The sequence below is a fragment of the Periplaneta americana genome, chromosome 16 (assembly GCF_040183065.1).
Source record: "Periplaneta americana isolate PAMFEO1 chromosome 16, P.americana_PAMFEO1_priV1, whole genome shotgun sequence".
NCBI classification, from domain to species: domain Eukaryota; kingdom Metazoa; phylum Arthropoda; class Insecta; order Blattodea; family Blattidae; genus Periplaneta; species Periplaneta americana.
In genome coordinates, this window is record NC_091132.1 from 131,801,193 (window position 1) to 131,820,398 (window position 19,206).

Sequence of the window (19,206 nt, forward strand, 5' to 3'; positions counted from 1 at the left end):
AAAAGATTATGGTTCAGGGACTTCTATGAACTTGTGGGAGTTTCCACGTATTTATTTCATGGGCCTTATTTCCTGCTCTGTAACTTCGAGCCAATTTTAACTTATTGAGTGCTCATATGCTCATTAGCGAAAGTTTCACGGTGCCCCAACCTTCTTAATGTTTACACAATAATGTGCATTTAATATTATATTAATAACACACAGTAAAACGATTAAATATCAACTTACATTTTGCAAAATAATCATACATAACCTTTTGCTACCAGTCAGCTAAAAACAAGAACGAGAATCTAATTTCTTTATACCTCACTCGAATGCAAGAAGAAATAGGTCTTAAGAGCTGTTGCTCTCTTTTGCAAAAGTTTATAACTAATGGCAAAACTAGGTAGTGGGCCTTATAACATGCTGGGCCTTAATACTCCCAGGTACCTTATATCAAATCCGATTTTGTTGTTCATTAATCCTTTTAATTTTCTTTGTGCCAGGATACTATACCGGGTGGACGGTAATGTAGTACATTAAATTCACAGGAGCCATAGATCTCATTATTTTGAGTACGTATTGTCAAATAAAACAAATTATAGGACTTACGGATAGTGAGATAATTACAAGTGTTTCGAAAGCGCTGACGGCAATTGCAGGATGTCTCAACGCCGCATAAGTAGTACCCCACATGCGGTGAGCGACTTGAAAGGGGTGGGTTAAGTTCAACTACCTTTCACTGTGTACCTTGCAAAATTGACCTACGTGAACTCCGTGCAGGGACGTAACTGTTATTTGTTTAGTTTGTGTAATTCAATGTCAGAAAATGTAAATTAATAACCCGAATGAACAAAATAGCTCGCGTTCGAGCGCAGTTCAATAATGAATACAGAATTAACAACTTACAATGCAATATTAAGTATGGCATAATAATTTTAATGTAACCAAGAAATACATACAGTAATAACAAGAAATAACGTGAAAATCAGAAAATTATGTCCAAATTAGTGAAAATACTTAAGATTGAAGTTTCAGTTAAAACAATTAATGAAAAAAGAAAACTGATGTAACTTTGTGAACAAGATGTAATTAGCATTACAGTTTGTTGTTTCACGAATCACTAAATCTGGGCGTCAATAATGAAATAAAGAGTAATAAACAGTATAAAACACATTCCACTCGCATCTTACAGGTATTGTTCAAAATGTCCACCATCAGCATGCGTGCAACTTTCACATCTTCTAGTCCAATTATGAGGAACTCAGGCCAGTAGTTCTTCACTGTTCCGAATTTCTTCCCCGGCTTGGATCATGTCTAAGTACTCACGATTTGAGAACTCTGGCATCTCGTAGTTTTGAAATAAACTAAACTGTATCGCTGTACGTCCAACTGCACACTAATTCAATGTAAACATCTCAACAGCTGATCAGTTGCTAGTACTACGCAAACCGTCTGCAGTCTCGACAGCGATGCCAGATTTTTAGACCTTCTGTACGTGACGCGACACTCAATGTTTCCAAAGATTCTTTAATAGATTAATTCGAAATCTGTGAATTTTCTAATTAAAATACTGCTGCAACGTGAACATAACAATCGTTCTCTTCGTTGTTATACAAGAAATTAAATGTATTTTAAACAGTATTCGTAAAATTCGCGATCGAAATGTCGGCATAAAAGTATTATTTCTTCAAAAACCTCGCAACAACGAGCAAAATGGTATTAGACTTTCTTGTTCGTTATATTTTGAGGAATCACATTCTACAATTAATATTGTATACTACCTTACCTTCCACCCTGTATTTACATTTGTTGTAACTTTTTTTATTTTCATTGTATCATTACTTGATATACAGGGTTTATCACGTATGACGCAATAGCCTGCCCACATCGCCCATGGCGAATCTACCGCCTACTCCTACCACAATTGCCGCGTCAAGGCCTCCTTGTCTCCCCTGAGTTGTACGTAAACTAAGAAGTAATGTGACTAGATTAAGCTTACCTTTATTTACAGAAAGTCCTCAAAATTTCGTCCCTTTGCTGCTAGAGAAGCCTGGTATCTTTTGAAGACGTTATTAAATACTTGACGAATTTCGGCTGCCGAAATAGTTGAAATCACTATCACTGAAATGCTAAACGAGGCAACGATTTTCTCGGACTTTCTTTTAATGCCGCTCCTGTCTCGTCTAATTTTTCCTTGGTTAGAACGCTTGGTTTTCTAGTCTCCTTTATGTTTAACACGGATCCAGTCCCTTTAATTTTTTCTAGTAATCTGCATATCGTCGATTTACTGGCAACATGTACGCTGGAAAATTTCTATATAAAGCAAGCTGACATTCCACATACGACTCTCTTCTTGCACAGTTTAACACAAACACTCGTTGCTCCCCAGTGTATAGCTCACACAATAAAAATGAACAAACGTGTACTCAATTACGCAGGAAACGAAACTGAACGAGGCTGAGTAATACACACTGTTTACAGCTAAGGCACATGCAAGAATAATCTTGTTACGAGAAACGGGGGAGACCGCTAGCTGCGCAATCGGTGAGGGCTGCCTTCCTGCCAAATTAATGCTTTCCGAGCAACGCCGGATACCTCGAGTTGCGTCATACGTGAGAAACCCGTTATTATACTAATTTTTATAAGTTTCAATTTCTACTTATACAGAATGTTTCCGGGCTATTGTTGCTAACTTTCAGGGATGATGGGGAAGGGCACATGTATCATTTTGAGATAAGGAATCCTGGTCCGGAAATGACTGAGTCGAAAGTTACAAACAAAAATACTTGTGTGGAAATGAAATAATTTTATTCCTCTGTAAACGTTATTTATGTGTATTTGTCTGTACATATTACACATACTGCATTCATCTGACGTTGTTTACGTTGTCTACTTACAGTATTCCATTCAGTGCACTGTCTGAGGGATGGGGACAGGAAACTCCACTAAAGCAATGCTGATAGCGTAATGTGTAACGGACATGGTCGGTCCTGATATGCACGTCTGTAGACAGCAGTGTATGTGTAGACTACAAGTTGCAGTGTCCAGTCGATCAGTCCTAGTGACATGGAGGAGCATACGAGAACGGAATAAGCAGACCTGATTTTCGAATACGAATGAGCCAATGGGAACAGTAGACAAGCTCACAGATTGTATCGGGGCTAGTACCCACGTAGGAGACATCCGGCCCTTACCATCTTTCCACGACTGTTCCAAAAGTTAAGGGAAAGAGGGCACGTGCCAATTTACAATTCCATTTCCACACAACTATTTTTGCTTATAACTTTCGACTCAGTCATTTCCGGACCATGGTTCCTTATCTCAAATTGATACATGTTCCATTCCTCAACATCCCTGAAATTTAGTAATACCAGCCCGGAAACATTCTGTATGTTCACAGTAGTTTGCCTTTTTATATTATTTTTATATTGTCAAATTTATATTAAACTAATCTGCAGTTATATGTATACATTCCCTACTATTTGTATTATATTTTTATGGCGTGGAAGAGAAGGCCTGATGGCGTGAATTCCACCGCAATGAATGAATGAACGAATGAACGAACGAGCAAACTAATAAATAAATAAATAAATAAATAAATAAATAAATAAATAAATAAATAAATAAATAAATGCATCAAATCCTGAGAACCAAACCAAAGTTTTCTAAATGATGAAGGAATTTCATTATAATTTATTTCAAAACCGTTTCTAATCATTTCGTATAACTTTATTTAATAAAATGTCGCATAAGCTTTGTCTGTGCCAGTTGCAGATTACTACTGCAATATGAAACGCTTAATTATGCTAGTGGAAAGTATCGAGTTGATGATACGTTTAAAGAAGTCGAAGGAATCGCTACCATACGACTGATTGTCAAGGTATCGGTCGAAGAATGTTGAAGTGTCATACGGGGATTGTTATAACTGGCAACCGTTAGGAACTGCCTGAATTATTCTTGTGGTATCCTCGCAACTTAAAATCTACCCCTAAATATTTCGCTTATTTCGCCCATTCCTCTAGGAAATTGTAGTCTTATGAATATATTAATCAACTATTTTCTCAGTGTCGAGAGTTTTCCGTTCGCCACCTACGTAGCCTATATTTGGTAATTATTATTTATTACTACATAAATAGAAAATAAATACATATTACTGATGTAGATCACACCCGATTGAGCAAGCACGTGTTCGGGGGCGGTTCCTATAAATAACTATTTTGTACTAAATGGAACATAACAAATAGTGAATAAAATTACAAAGCTAATACAATTATTACGAAACTGGTATAATAAACAAATATAAAAGTAGAGAATCAAGTCAAGAACAGAATGAGAGTTGGACTGAATAAATAGTATATTGGAATTGAGGACCGTTTTTGCAAAACTTGCTAACTGCAAAATTTTCAAAATTCAGATTTTGGTGGATTAGTTAACATAAGACAGGCCTCTATATGATGCTAAATGCTTCTTAGAAAAATCTTAATTTTTTCCTTCACAGTAATGTGTCAAAGCGTCATCATTTTTTCAAAACTTGCTTCCTGCTATGTGAGACCTATAGCAGTACTTGCAGTTATTTCAGTTTTTTGTGTTTCCTATAGAATTTAGTTTTTACAGGTAGCAAGTTTTGCAAAAAAGGTCCTCAATTAAGAAAAAGAAAAAAAGATATGATTACTGAATAATTTACTTAATTTATTAAAATCAAAATAAACCAAGTCAGGATTTATTATCAAAATAGAGTTGTATAGCCTTGGTCTATAACTTTGGCTAGGATTTATTCCAGTGGTTGTGTAACATTTCGGTTCAGCTAAAGAAAATGTCAAATTTCTTCTAACAGAATAAACATGTTCTTCTTTATATTTCTGACGATTTTGATGATAATATTTTAATAACGTAGACTATATTTATATATTTGTTAAATTTGGATAACATTAAAATCGGAATAAATAAAATTTTTTGGATAATCAACTAACTTGTATAAGCAAATTTTAATTTTTTTCTTTTGAAGCAATACGGGAGGAGGAAGTGTACATTTTTTAAAGATATGAAAGTAAGATTTATATTAGTTACCTCCTAGTTAAAAACACAAAATACTTAATTAAAAGAATTAAAAGTGACCAAAATAAGTTTATGAAACAATATTTATTAAATCAAATTACTAATACGACAAATAAAGCAATCGTGAATATTAAAAATAACATATTTAATATTGGGCTAGGGTGGTTATGGAATAGCTTAGCTACAAGAAATATGTCAGCAAGCCTAAATCTAATTAAATCAAGATGTAAAAATATAACTAGGCAAAATGATTTTAGTAGTAACAATGAAATGCAATCCCTAATATTTTTTAACGAATATAAAAAAATATGGGGAAGGAGTACATATATAGAAAACAAGAATATGAAAGAAAGATTTGGACTAGCCTGGTTCAGACTGGGGATTTGGAAATTAAGAAGTAATAGAGGCAATATACCTCAAGGCACGTGCCCATTATGTGGACGGAGAGAAGATGACATTCACATTGTTCTTGAATGTCAAAATACAAAAGATATACGAATGAATTTTATAAATAAAAAGTTCCTACAAATAAATAAAGAAATAGCTATAAAAAAACTGATGAATATTGCAAAAGCAATTAGGTTTGTATCTTTTTTGACTAAAAAAATTAGAATGGAAAGATTAAATGAAATAGAATTGAATGAAAAAAAAAAGAAAATAAATAAATATATAAATAAATAAAGAAATAGGAAAGTGAACAAATACTGATTGTAACAACATACTAAAATGAATTGAGTCTTGCACAAAACTAAAAGCAAGTGTAAGATAAAACAAAAAAATGTATATATTAAATATGTAAATTGTAGAAATTGTATTTAAATAATACTATACCTTTGTGTAAAAAATTATTATAAAGTGTGTAATGTAACGGTTCAATTGATTACTTGTGTTTACTTTGTCTGTGATCTATAATATAATAAAAATATATAAATGTATTAGTTACTTGTTGGCATTTATATATTCAAGATAAATATACTGAATCACGCCAACTTAGGTTCTAGGTAATTATTCCAACATCAAATTTAAATTGTAGATAGTTTTCAGAATTCATTGGTTGATAGTCGTTGAGGAAGTAACAATGAGAAGTGTACTGAGTGGAAATCTCCTTATCTATTAACATTCTGACAGAACCTGTCCAGTATCGAACTACAAAACCTTAGTAGGAAGCCGTCGGGTGACTGAGCTACAGACTGATCTTATCTAAGATAAGCTCGCGCTGTGAATCTGTTCTTGAAGATTATCGGAACGTTTCTTTCCGTATAGAGTTTTCTATTGAATTTCCCGTTCCGCTTTCTGGTGTTCAGAGAATACTCAATAAACGGAATGTCAAGCAGCTCTTTAGTCCCTTTCCAATTCTTGTCGGCTCTTAGAAGTGCTTCTCCTGAAAGGTTACGGGACGAGAAAGTTCCACAGCGGTCGAAACTTTCATCCGGACTGCCGAGCTAGGACGCAACTTGCGACAGACCACTAAATGGACATGTCTCCGTCGCCCGGGACCTCAAACCAATCCCATGCTGGTAGACGACAAAGTCCTGCAGTTGTGGCAGCAATCTGCCCTAGGACATGTGTTACAGTTGTCACCTGATGTTTACTCTATACCCGTAGCATCTCCCAACTTCGAAATTTGCTTTCGTCTAACTCCTAAACAATTAAGAACTACTTCAGCTGTCCTGGCATTAATAAAACACTCTTCTCTGTCTACAAAGAAGACAAAGGGACGAGATTACACCAATAGCCCCTGACCGCAATACTCGGCTGTTCCCTAAAAGTCTTTCTGAATGTAGAAAATAGTAGTAAATGCATTATAAGAGTTCGCGTCTCGCCTTTTTCTATAAATGAAACTATTAACATTGTAAGTAACGACAAAAGATACAAAAGAGAAGATACGCCCAAAGCTACACTACACATTAGAAATTGAAAATAACAAATCCATAAATTTTCTAGAAATCACAATAACAAAAGTCGACAACAAACACAGATTCAAAGTCTACAGAAAACCAACAACAACAACACACATACACAACACATCCAACCACCCAACAACACAGACAAGCTGCATTCCGAACAATGGTACACAGATTACTCAACATACCAATGAATCAACAAGATTACAAAGTAGAGCTTAATACAGGGACATCATTTTATTTTTACTTCAATTTTTATTGTACCTGAGTTTTTTAATGTACTTCACTCCCACCTCTTCTACTAATGAAGTTCCGTCCTCCACACAGATCCAAGACCGCATATACAGTCATAGTAGCCTTACGGTCATATTAAACAGTACGTTCCAAAAATATGTTCGCGTTTTCCAGTGACGAAAGAGCTTTCAATATTGAATCATTTTCACACTGTACTGTCGTCCGTTTGCCTATGTCGCATCCCGGTTTCCCCCACCAGCTTTTATTTGCCAGCTAGTGGCTGGGCTGTCTTAGCTCTTTTCTGAGAACATTAGTTTCTGTTGGGAATTAGACGTCTACGTAATATTATACAACTGTTTAAAATAACTTAAATAAAAGGGCCTCGTTAAGTAATTAACTGCCATGTGATTTCCTCCCTTTCTACGACCCTACGACATAACCACTTGGACGGACAGTAGATAGTATGTCTGAGTAATTTTATATTTTCGGATCGAGCAGAAGTGAAGATTGAATTTACAGTACGTAAGGTACTCTTTTATAGAGTAGGTACAGAATTGTTTCAACATGAGTTACTAGTACGAAGGACGAAACTGGCAATTGGGATTAGGTACAATAGTCTATAGTGCGATAATATGCACATTGGAACTGAAGCCTGTATCGAAATGAACGGTCACCATTTTAAAAATTGTGTTTAAATAGCCATATTATGATTATTTTTCAATTTAAGTTCATTCGCTATATTGTACGCTAATGTGCTGTAGGCAGTATAATATACACTGCATAATGAATACGTCCACATGGACAGCTCAGTTCGTGAGTAAAAACACTCATTGTTAATGCTGTACTGTATTTTGATTAAACAAAAACCTAATGGAATTTATCAAACTCAAAAGCGCGATATTTCCTAGTTTACGTAAATGGATGAACTACTTTTCTTCCCTTCTATACCTAATAAAGTGATTTGTTTGTATATTACGCCAGTATCATCGAACTCCAGTCGTGGAAGGGGGCAGCAACCGGCGTTGATCCAGAGCTATAGCCAAGTTAATATTAAAAATGTTAGTAAAAATAAATTGATATCCCTGTACAATCAAATAAATTGCACAAGAAAACTGATACAACCCCTACATAATAGACAACATAATACGAAAGACAAAACATAATCACAAAAAACATAAAAATACAACACAAACACAAGAACACAAAAAATACATTACACTAACATACGAAAACAAAAACACGCACAAGATTGCAACCTCATTCAAGAAATTAAATTACAACATCGGATACAGAACAAATAATACTCTACAAAAACATCTCAATACACAAACAACACAAACAAATACAACCACACAGGCGTATACAAACTCAAATGTAACACCTGCAATAACTTCTACATAGGACAGACGGGTAGATCATTTCAAACACGTTACAAAGAACACATCACAGTCGTAACAAAATTACAAAACACTTCCACAAAGCAAAAGACATCACAAATGCTAACCACACCTACATAGATATCAACACAGACATGGGATTCTACACATCCAACTAAAAAGCCAGAAACTAAACACACTACAACAATACGAAATATACAGACACACAAAAACATATCCCAATGAAATTCTCAACACACAACTCAATTTCAGAACGCATAAACTCTTTGACTGCACATTACACTACATAAACACACCCCCCACAGGAAACAAAACAAAAGGCGCCAAGACCAGCAACAACCAATTCTGAAGAAGGTCAATAACAGACCGGAACATGTTAACCAGTTACAGTAATATTTAACACGACGAAGACATATAATACATATTCCGAAAAGAGAAGAAATATCAGTGTTATGTAACTAAGACGTGTATTGTCATATTTCACGCGGTAAAGATTTTAAACGACAATTTACATAAAATTATGTCAAATAACAAGTCTCCGATGAGTAGAAGGAGAAATAGGAAGAATGGAAGAAAAACTACAGGAAAGTGGAAAAGTGGAAGATAAAAGAGAGAAAAAACGTAGGGAAGAGAGGTCTAGGAACGAGAGTAAGGTTGTAGAACGAGAGAAAAAAAATTAAAGATAAAAATTAGAATTAAATGGAAATAAAAGAAAAAAAAAGTTATAAAAAAGTGAGAAATTAGATTGTGAAAGAAGATAAAGATGAAAAATGAATAAAAGGAAGGAAAGATAGAAGGAAAAATATAGAAAGGAGAAGAAAGAAGTGAAAGAAAATATATAAAAGTACAAAGGCAGAATATAAAAAAGAAGAAATAGATGAAAGAGAAAAGTAGAAAACTCTAAAGATGACAAGAAGACGTAGATGATGAAGGTGAAAGAAGAAAAAATATATAAATACTGAAGGGAGGAGGAGGAGGAGAACCGGAAGAAAGGACAGAATGTAAAAGCAAAGGAAAGAAAAGAATATTAGACACAACAGGAAAGAAAGAGAGGCAAGAGAATAAGTAATACAAAAAAGAGAAGGAAGAAAAATTTGAAGGGACAAAACGAACTAAAGGAAAAATAAAAGTACGAGATAGAGAAAAAAAAGAATGGAAAAGAGGAGATGGAAAATAGACATAGAAGTAAAAACAGAAAAAGAAAGACAAAAAAGAAGGAGTTTAAGCAAGAGATAGAAGATATAGAATACAGAAGCATATGGAAACGGAATAGAAGGAGGGGAATAAACATAATGGTAAATGAACAGAATAAATAGGAGAAAAGTGAAGCATGACTGGAGAAAAAGTAGAAAGAGTGAAGAAAGAATAAGTAGATAATATAAGGTAGAAAAAAAGATATAGCAAAGAAATAAACAATTGAAGGGTTCAGAACCATAGTGGGCCAAGCGCCATTTACTAAAACCGCAGAAAGCAAGGGTTAAAATGAAGTTATTACAATAATTCAATGGAAACATATAGCAAGCAATATAAAGGCATACACATTAAAATTAAATATTTGAAACTTCATTAAATTATGGTATTCACTTCACTTTAACCCTTGTTTCTCAGTTCTTAATAAATGGCGCTTGGCCCACTATGACTCTCAACCCTTCAATTAAGAATAGTGGAAAGAGAATAATGAAAAGGAAGAAAAAGAACGTGGACAAAAAGAAGAAGCAGAAGAAGAAGTGTAGGGAATGAAAGATTATAATTGGCCGCATTAAAGTAAACTGTAAAACAATGAAATCGAATTTCTTGCTTCATGGCACCATCTGCGTCACCGTAATGAAAAATACGACAGTAAAGTCTTGATTAGCAATGAAATCAACTGAGAAAGGGTAATAGGTGAAATTATATTCGGACCATATGGCTCAACGAATGAAATTCACTCTACTTTTCTGAGATGTGCAATAAAGTTAATGTGAATTCGGTACATCTTCTGACGACTGTATTTCTTCACTGAATTGTATAGAAAATTAATAAACGATTGTCAATTAATAAGATGATAGAAAACTGTTTTAGTTTGATACCTGACTTGTACATCATCCATAAGCATCAGACCTGTATTTAAAGTATACGTATTTGATTTAGCCTAGGACAGAATAAAATACAAAATAATGCGTAATACGAGGCGCATCCAGAAAGTAAGTTTCCCGATTTTTTCCCATTGAAAGTAAACGTAATTAACCGTGTCAATTGCGCATGCGTAACAGATCTATGACGTATCAATCATATGCCAGCCGGACAGATCCTGCCTGGTGCCAGTAGCGTGGCAGCAGTGGTCCGAAATAGAAGCTCTTATTCCTTCTCCCGCCGCCTGCGAGTTTCGGTCGGTGATAAAGTTCTTTAATGCACAAAGCATTACGCCAATTCAAATTCATCGGTAGCTCTGTCAGGTCTATGGGCCGAACATCATGAGTAAGCAGATTGTGCGTCGCTGGTGTAGGCAGTTTTCCGAAGGTCGTCAAAGTGTCCATGATGAAGAGCGCAGTGGGCGACCGTCCCTCATCAATGATGATCGTGTTGAGCTGGTGCGGCAGTGCATCATGGAGAACCGTCGCTTCACGATTACGGAGCTGAACAGCCATTTTCCACAGATATCGCGACCCTTGTTGCATGAGATTGTCACTAAGCACCTGCTGTTCAAAAAAGTGTGTGCCAGATGGGTGCCGAAAAACCTGACACCCGAACACAAAATGCAACGTTTAGGAGCAGCACTGACATTTCTGCAACGGTATCACGATGACGGCGACGAGTTCCTCGACAGGATCGTCACGGGCGATGAGACTTGGATTTCGCACTTCATCCCGGAAACCAAGCAGCAGTCAATGCATTGGCGGCATAGTGGATCTCCGGTCAGGACGAAATTCAAACAGACGCTGTCGGTACGGAAAGTAATGTGCATGGTGTTCTGGGACAGGAAGGGCATTCTACTCATTGACTTCCTTCCAAGAGGTGAAACAGTGGACGCTGACCGTTACTGTGAATTACAGCGAAAATTGCGACGTGCCATTCAAAACAAGAGGAGTGGAATGCTTGCTGCAGGTGTTGTGCTCCTCCATGACAATGCTCGTCCACATACGGCTCGGCGCACAGCAGCTGTTTTGCCGGAATTTGGCTGGTAGTTGTTTGATCAACCACCCTACAGTCCTGATCTTGCTCCCAGCGATTTTTACGTTTTCTTGCACCTCAAGAAATTCTGTCCTCCGGTGAGCGTTTTGGCAACGACGAAGAGCTGAAGACGTCTGTCACACGCTGGTTCCATTCACAGGCGGCAGAGTTCTACGACAACGATACAAGTGTCTCAATTCTGATGGTGGCTATGTTGAAAAATAGCTGAAACATTGCTGTACCTGTTGCCAAAAAATGTTTTCCTGAAAGTGTGTGTTCTTTTTTTTTTTTTAAATAGGGAAATTACTTTCCGGATGCGCCTCATATTACTTAAGGCGACTTGTTTTATAGATGAGGAGACAACACCTGGCATATGAATTGTACGAGATACAAAAGAATAGTAGACCGTCCACTGACAATTTGAAACTTGACGTTTTGTTAATAGTAAAAGAGAAACATTACTCTCTCCGCAAAATAGAATCTACAATAGATATCTCTCAATTTTGCTGATGTTATTTGTAATAATTATGATAATATTTTCGCTTCAGATAGTCCGACATTTTCCAAAGTGAGCCAATTTTTTTAACAATTACCGTTCATAAATGAAAACAAATTAAAAATAAATTAAGTGCAATCTTTCGAGCAGATCTCGGGTAAACGAATCGGAAGATACCGGATTGGTCGACGCATGACCAGTGTTACCAACCTGTTTCGACTAAAAATCCGTGAAATACATCCTATAATACTGCCGGGCTGATCACGTAACACCATCCCTCTAAATGTTGTCCTGGTTCCGTCTAGAAGATTGTAGGAAAATCCACTGGCTTTCCCTTCTCTTCACATATTGCATTTCTCCACTCCTGTCTATCTTGCGTCTCGATTTCAAAATTTATCCACCCATCATAACCTAGACACACGATCACAACACTCCTTAATATTATCCATTCCCTCCCACCGAACATCCTCATATTCATCTTCTTTCACTGTGGCTGTTCCTCGGCTTTGGAATTCCCTACCGAGTAATGTCAGGGACTATCAGACATCAAAACAATTTAATAATAGACTAACGAAATATTTTTTTAACAATTCTTGTTAACAATAATAGCTCTTTCAGGTTTCTCAATGTTTAATGGTTATATATATATATATATATATATATATATATATATATCACAGAATAAATATTTAAATTATCTCATTATTATTATTATTATTATTATTATTATTATTATTATTATTATTATTATTATTATTTCTTACCAATGTTTATTATTGTCACACTAACATTACTTATCCAACTTTAATTATTTACTTTCATGTTGTTTTATAGTGTAGATTAATGTAATAACTATGTAACCAATTGTATTCAATTAGATTAAGAGTCTGGGTGGAAGAGAAGGCCTACTAGCCTTAGCTCTGCCAGATTAAATAAATAATAATAATAATTATTATTATTATTATTATTATTATTTTCTTCCGTAGATTCCAATAAAAAATCCCTAATTTCAAAATATAGGCCTAATTTAAGCTTAAGGGGACACTCAACTATATTTTGGAACTTTTTTCCTATTTGACCAATCTTTTTCAAATTTGGAGAAAAAGTTTAATATACACATGGAAAGTAACATGCAAAATCTCAGCTCATTAGATCCAATACTTTTCAAAATAAAAAAATATTTCAATTTTTAATCAATCATTAATTATCACTTTTAATTATCATTTTTTATTGTTTGGCTTTGTGCATTTGACTGTGACTTCTCAATGAATAGGGGAAGAATTCTGCCTATTGATTTAGTTCTGTCACGTAAATTAGTGTAGAAATTTAACTTTTCATTTCTATGACACTTTTTCTGCAATTTTTAAGTAGAGTGTCCCCTTAAGATTCAATAGTAATCTTTATTAACATAACTTATAATAACAAATAGAACAAAATTAACTGGCCGATATAAGCATTTAATAGAATAATTTTGCACTCGTTAGCCCTCGTAAAGTAGGCCTACTACTAACCAAGGGTCGACCTGGTTGGCGAGTTGGTATAGCGCTGGCCTTCTATGCCCAAGGTTGCGGGTTCGATCCCGGGCCAGGTCGATGGCATTTAAGTGTGCTTAAATGCGACAGGCTCATGTCAGTAGATTTACTGGCATGTAAAAGAACTCCTGCGGGACAAAATTCCGGCACATCCTGCGCCGCTGATATAACCTCTGCAGTTGCGAGCGTCGTTAAATAAAACATAACATAACACTAACCAAGGGGAACTTGCAAGTGTTTGTGAGTCTCTCTAATCTCCCTCCATTCACTATAAATTTTTGGTATTATGAAACATTAATGTCTTCTTATACAAATAAATTTTCCATATGAAGGCTTTTTTGCTTTAGTTTTGAAGGAAAGATTAATTTAATTGTCAGCAGATTGCCTGTAGATCTACTCATGCACACAATTCCACCCTTTGCTTACTTAATCATAAATATATTGTGGCGCCGTGCTGGAAGATTCTGGTCGCGTTTGGTTGTGCGCGAATCTAGCGAGAAGGAAGGCGCTGAGAAACGGAAACTGGAGCTCGATAGAAGCTATAGCGCGGTAAGGAGCAAGGGGAGTAGAACTTCGGCGACGGCGAGGAACGGAGAGTGCAGGAGAAACGTCTGGAAGAGTATTCCTCTCGAAGATTCAGAAAACCACGCGAATCGAAGGTCCGAGAACATGTGGTTTAATAAATGAAAGCGCGAGTCTTCGACAGTCAGTCGTCAGTCAGTATTCGGAAGTCAGTGTTCAGGTCTTGGACAGCAGCGAGCAAGGTGGACCTGAGTTCGACGTGCTGTAAACTTGAGTGAGTCCACAACTGTGGCAGCATCCTGGCGAGTGCAACGTATCCGGAGGACTTGAGTTCGACGTGCTGTGAACTTGAGTGAGTCCGTAACTGTAGCAGCATCCAGGCGAGGACGAAGCGTCCGGAAGACCTGAGTTCGATGTGCAGTGAACTTGAACAATGAGCTAGAAGAACTAGCCAAGGCAAGCAAAATGTGAACTGAGTATTGATAGTTTTGTTCTGCACTTAGTGTTTTGTGAACATTAATTGAAATTAGGAGTACATTGTTGTTGTTCTCAATAATACACGTGTATTGTCATTGTCGTCGGTGTGGAGTGCAATAACGACTATTGTGTTGCTGTGCCGAGTGGAATACCCATTGTTGTAGGATGAATTATTAAGAAATAAAAGTCACAATGTTGACGGGTGTGTGTGGGGGGGGGGAAGTGGTAATAAAAAGTCACAATATTAAATGTTCAAGTCACAAATCACAAAATCACTTCATCCTAACCTCAATCCGCTTCGCCTGAATATCTGGGTAGTATTAAACTCAACGAATAAAGTTTCCCGGTAAAGAAGTTCAATAGAGAAAAGAAAATAATACTCATACAACTGCCATATCCAATCAACTTTCTACGAGAAAAAGCTGCAAATAAAGAAACTGTGATAGAATCGTCACATAACTTTTGGTGACACTATTTCTTCTCTTATAGTAAAGAGGAATGTGATAAAAAAAATGGAACTAAAATTATTTTTGTTAAGAAATATAATTTATTCTAAAAAAATATTTAACTCAAATTTTTAATATCTGTCAGATGTTTTCCAATTCACTGCCGGCTAAAGCAAGGAGATGCACTATCACCTTTACTTTTTAACTTTGCTCTAGAGTATGCCATTAGGAAAGTCCAGGATAACAGAGAGGGCTTGGAATTGAACGGGTTACATCAGCTGCTTGTCTATGCGAATGACGTGAACATGTTAGGAGAAAATCCACAAACGATTAGGGAAAACATGGGAATTTTACTGGAAGCAAGTAAAGAGATAGGTATGGAAGTATATCTCGAAAAGACAAAGTATATGATTATGTCTCGTGACGAGAATATTGTACGAAATGGAAATATAAAAATTGGAAATTTATCTTTTGAAGAGGTGGAGAAGTTCAAATATCTTGGAGCAACAGTAACAAATATAAATAATACTCGGGAGGAAATCAAACACAATAAATATGGGAAATGTCTATTATTATTCGGTTGAGAAGCTTTTATCATCCAGTCTGCTGTCAAAAAATCTGAAAGTTAGAATTTATAAAACAGTTGTATTACCGGTTGTTCCTTACGGTTGTGAAACTTGGACTCTCACTTTGAGAGAAGAACATAGGTTAAGGGTGTTTGAGAATAAGGTGCTTAGGAAAATATTTGGGGCTAAGAGGGATGAAGTTACAGGAGAGTGGAGAAAGTTACACAACACAGAACTGCACACATTGTATTCTTCACCTGACATAATTAGGAGCATTAAATCCAGACGTTTGAGATGGGCATGGCATGTAGCACGTATGGGCGAATCCAGAAATTCATATAGAGTGTTAGTTGGGAGGCCGGAGGGAAAAAGACCTTTAGGGAGGCCGAGACGTAGGTGGGAGGATAATATTAAAATGGATTTGAGGGAGGTGGGATATGATGATAGGGAATGGATTAATCTTGCTCAGGATAGGGACCAATGGCGGGCTTATGTGAGGGCGGCAATGAACCTCCGGGTTCCCTAAAAGCCAGTAAGTAAGTAAGTAATGTATAAAAATAAAAATGGAAGATTACATGAAGGAAAAGAATTATTTTTAAAAATAAAATAACACAATTCAATAGAAATAATGACTTCAACATAAATTATCCTTACATCCCCAGATGGCACTCAAATTCCCTAGAACTAGGGATATGTCCCTAGGATTGCCAACACTGCGTACGACCATTCACTTACAAAATATGAGGGTCTGGAAATCGCGAACTTTGCCCTACCAGTCAATTTGCGCACTCTCCCAGCGACTTACAGCAGAGGAGAAGGCGAATGAGGAGTGGTGCATAACAAACTTAAGTTCTTCGGATACGTAACTTCAGAATCACCATTCGTTTCGGTTCAGTGGTTTATAAAAGTGAACGAAAGAAATTACTAGTAAAATCGTGACAAATTTTCACTACATGGCACGCATGACTTTAAAGACGCCTTCACGTCAAAACCCAGGGAAATAATCAAAACAAGTATAATTTGAAACCACGCCCCAGAGCATGAGTCCTCCTCACTATCGCTGAGCTACGCTGGTGATACATCACTTTTTAAATGACGAATTTTGCGAAGAGAAAATAATATCAGAAATGACTTCAATTTCCGAAATGTTAAAATGAGAAAATTTGAGCAAATTTAATATCTAACTTACATCTAATTTAAGTGCACAATTTATAAATGTAGTCAAATTTTTAATTTTTGGATTGTAGTGAATATTTTTGTATGCAGTCCAGAAAATTAAAACCTACAATCATATTTGGGTGTATGAAGATAATTTTATTTTTAATAGTTCTGAAATCATAATTAAAGAAATTATACAGGGTGATTCACGAGGAAAGGTAAAAAATTTAGGATACGATATCTTACGCATTTTGAGTGAAAAAGTTTATATGAACATAGGTCCGTTTTCGAAAGATGGTGGAGCTAGATGCATTTTTTTTTTTGGTAAAACGTCTCGCCCCAATGTAAATCAGATGCTGCTGACGTGAGACGAGGCGTGAGAAAAGGTCAAGGAATCTGCATTGTGAACGATGTAGATAAGAGGAAGAAACCGGGTGGTGGAGCATTACAAATGTCCAATTGCCTGCCCTTGTCTGATGTAATGACACAGAACCCGCAGATAACACAAATAGCCTACACTATCATCATCATCAGTTCACAGCAGTTCAGTCAGCTACCTACAGTACAGTAGTTATACAGGTAAGTTATCTGAAGTGCTAAGTTGTGTTTTTCAAGATAAATTATAAATTTTCGACTACAGAATACGCCGATATTGCGTGTGTTTATGGTTTGTGTGATGGAAGTTCCTTGCGTAACGTCGCTGAATATGAACGACGCTTTCCGAACAGAAGGGTACCATATCGAAGAGTACTTACTGTCTATGGGATTAGATGAAAGACTTGGTATAGGAAAGGAAGGGCGAAACGAGACAGGCGCTAATCGACCGTATTTTGGATGCGGCATAGAGAACAGTTACATGCAATTCTCCCGCGCGATGAGCGCGATTCACGCCCGAGCGCAACAATGCATTGAAGCAGGAGGAGGTACCTTTTAAAAATGTGCGAAAACATCGACCCCGAGGTCTAGAATATTAGGTATGTATGCATACATGAATATAAACTTTAAATTTGTCCGTTATCTGTCTCTAAATGCGAGTTAGAAAAATGAAATCTTAGAAGTTTTTGTGAAATCAAAGAGCCATATCTCCGTAACCGTTCGAAAACGGACCTATATTTATATGAGCTTTTTGAATCAGAATGACTTCAGAATTCACATCCTAAATTTTTACCTTTCCTCGTGAATCACCCTGTATATGAATGGCAAAATCATCAGCAAGTTAATACAAGTACTGAATTCTTATGAAAAATGTTGCAATGAGAATCTTGGTGACACTCATTTTTACATGATTTTTATGTGTACACCATCTACTCACTGCCATTTTACATTCCATCACAACTGCTTTCGTTTCATGCTTTTCGTAATCATTTGAAAAATTGTAGTCGAAATCTTAAACAGAAAATAATGAAACAGGGTAGATGTCATTAAATTATAGCAACGCAAAGGCGAAACTTAACTTGATACGGGAAAATGCGCACCAATGAACACTTCTGAATGAATTGAAATTGACAGGTCTTCTCTGCAAGGACACGTAACAGCAGGTGAATTGAACTGGGATGCTAGCCTCGTGCCGAGCATACCTTTCATACCATCTGATGCAAATATGCCTTTGACACTCAAAAGGAACAGTTTCCCAAACGCTTAGTCTCTGCATTGTCCAGCAGGAAATCACAGGGAGGTTCTGACCATACATTCCTGAACCTGCACGGCAGTTACCTTTACTCATTGGACCTGCTATCCCCTAAAAACTAAACGAAGTTTCAGAGGTATGTCATTATTACTGCTGTTATTATTATTATTATTATTATTAGCATTATTATTATCATCATTATTATTATTATTATTATTATTATTATTATTATTATTATTGAATTTAATTTTTAAGTTAAAAAGCTTAAATTTATTTATAGGACGAGAAGAAGTAGCAAAATAAGTCAACTTAAAGCCACGAAAGAAGCTCTGCCTAGAGAAATCTAAATTAAGAGAGGCCTATAAGCATTACGGAGCCACACCTTTATCAGATTATTATTATTATTATTATTATTATTATTATTATTATTATTATTATCATTAGCATTATTATTATTATCATTATTATTATTATTATTATTATTATTATTATTATTATTATTATTGTAGAAGTAGCAAAATAAGTCAACTTAAAGCCACGAAAGAAGCTCTGCCTAGAGAAATCTAAATTAAGAGAGGCCTATAAGCATTACGGAGCCACACCTTTATCAGATTATTATTATTATCATCATCATTATCATCATTATTATTATAACCTATT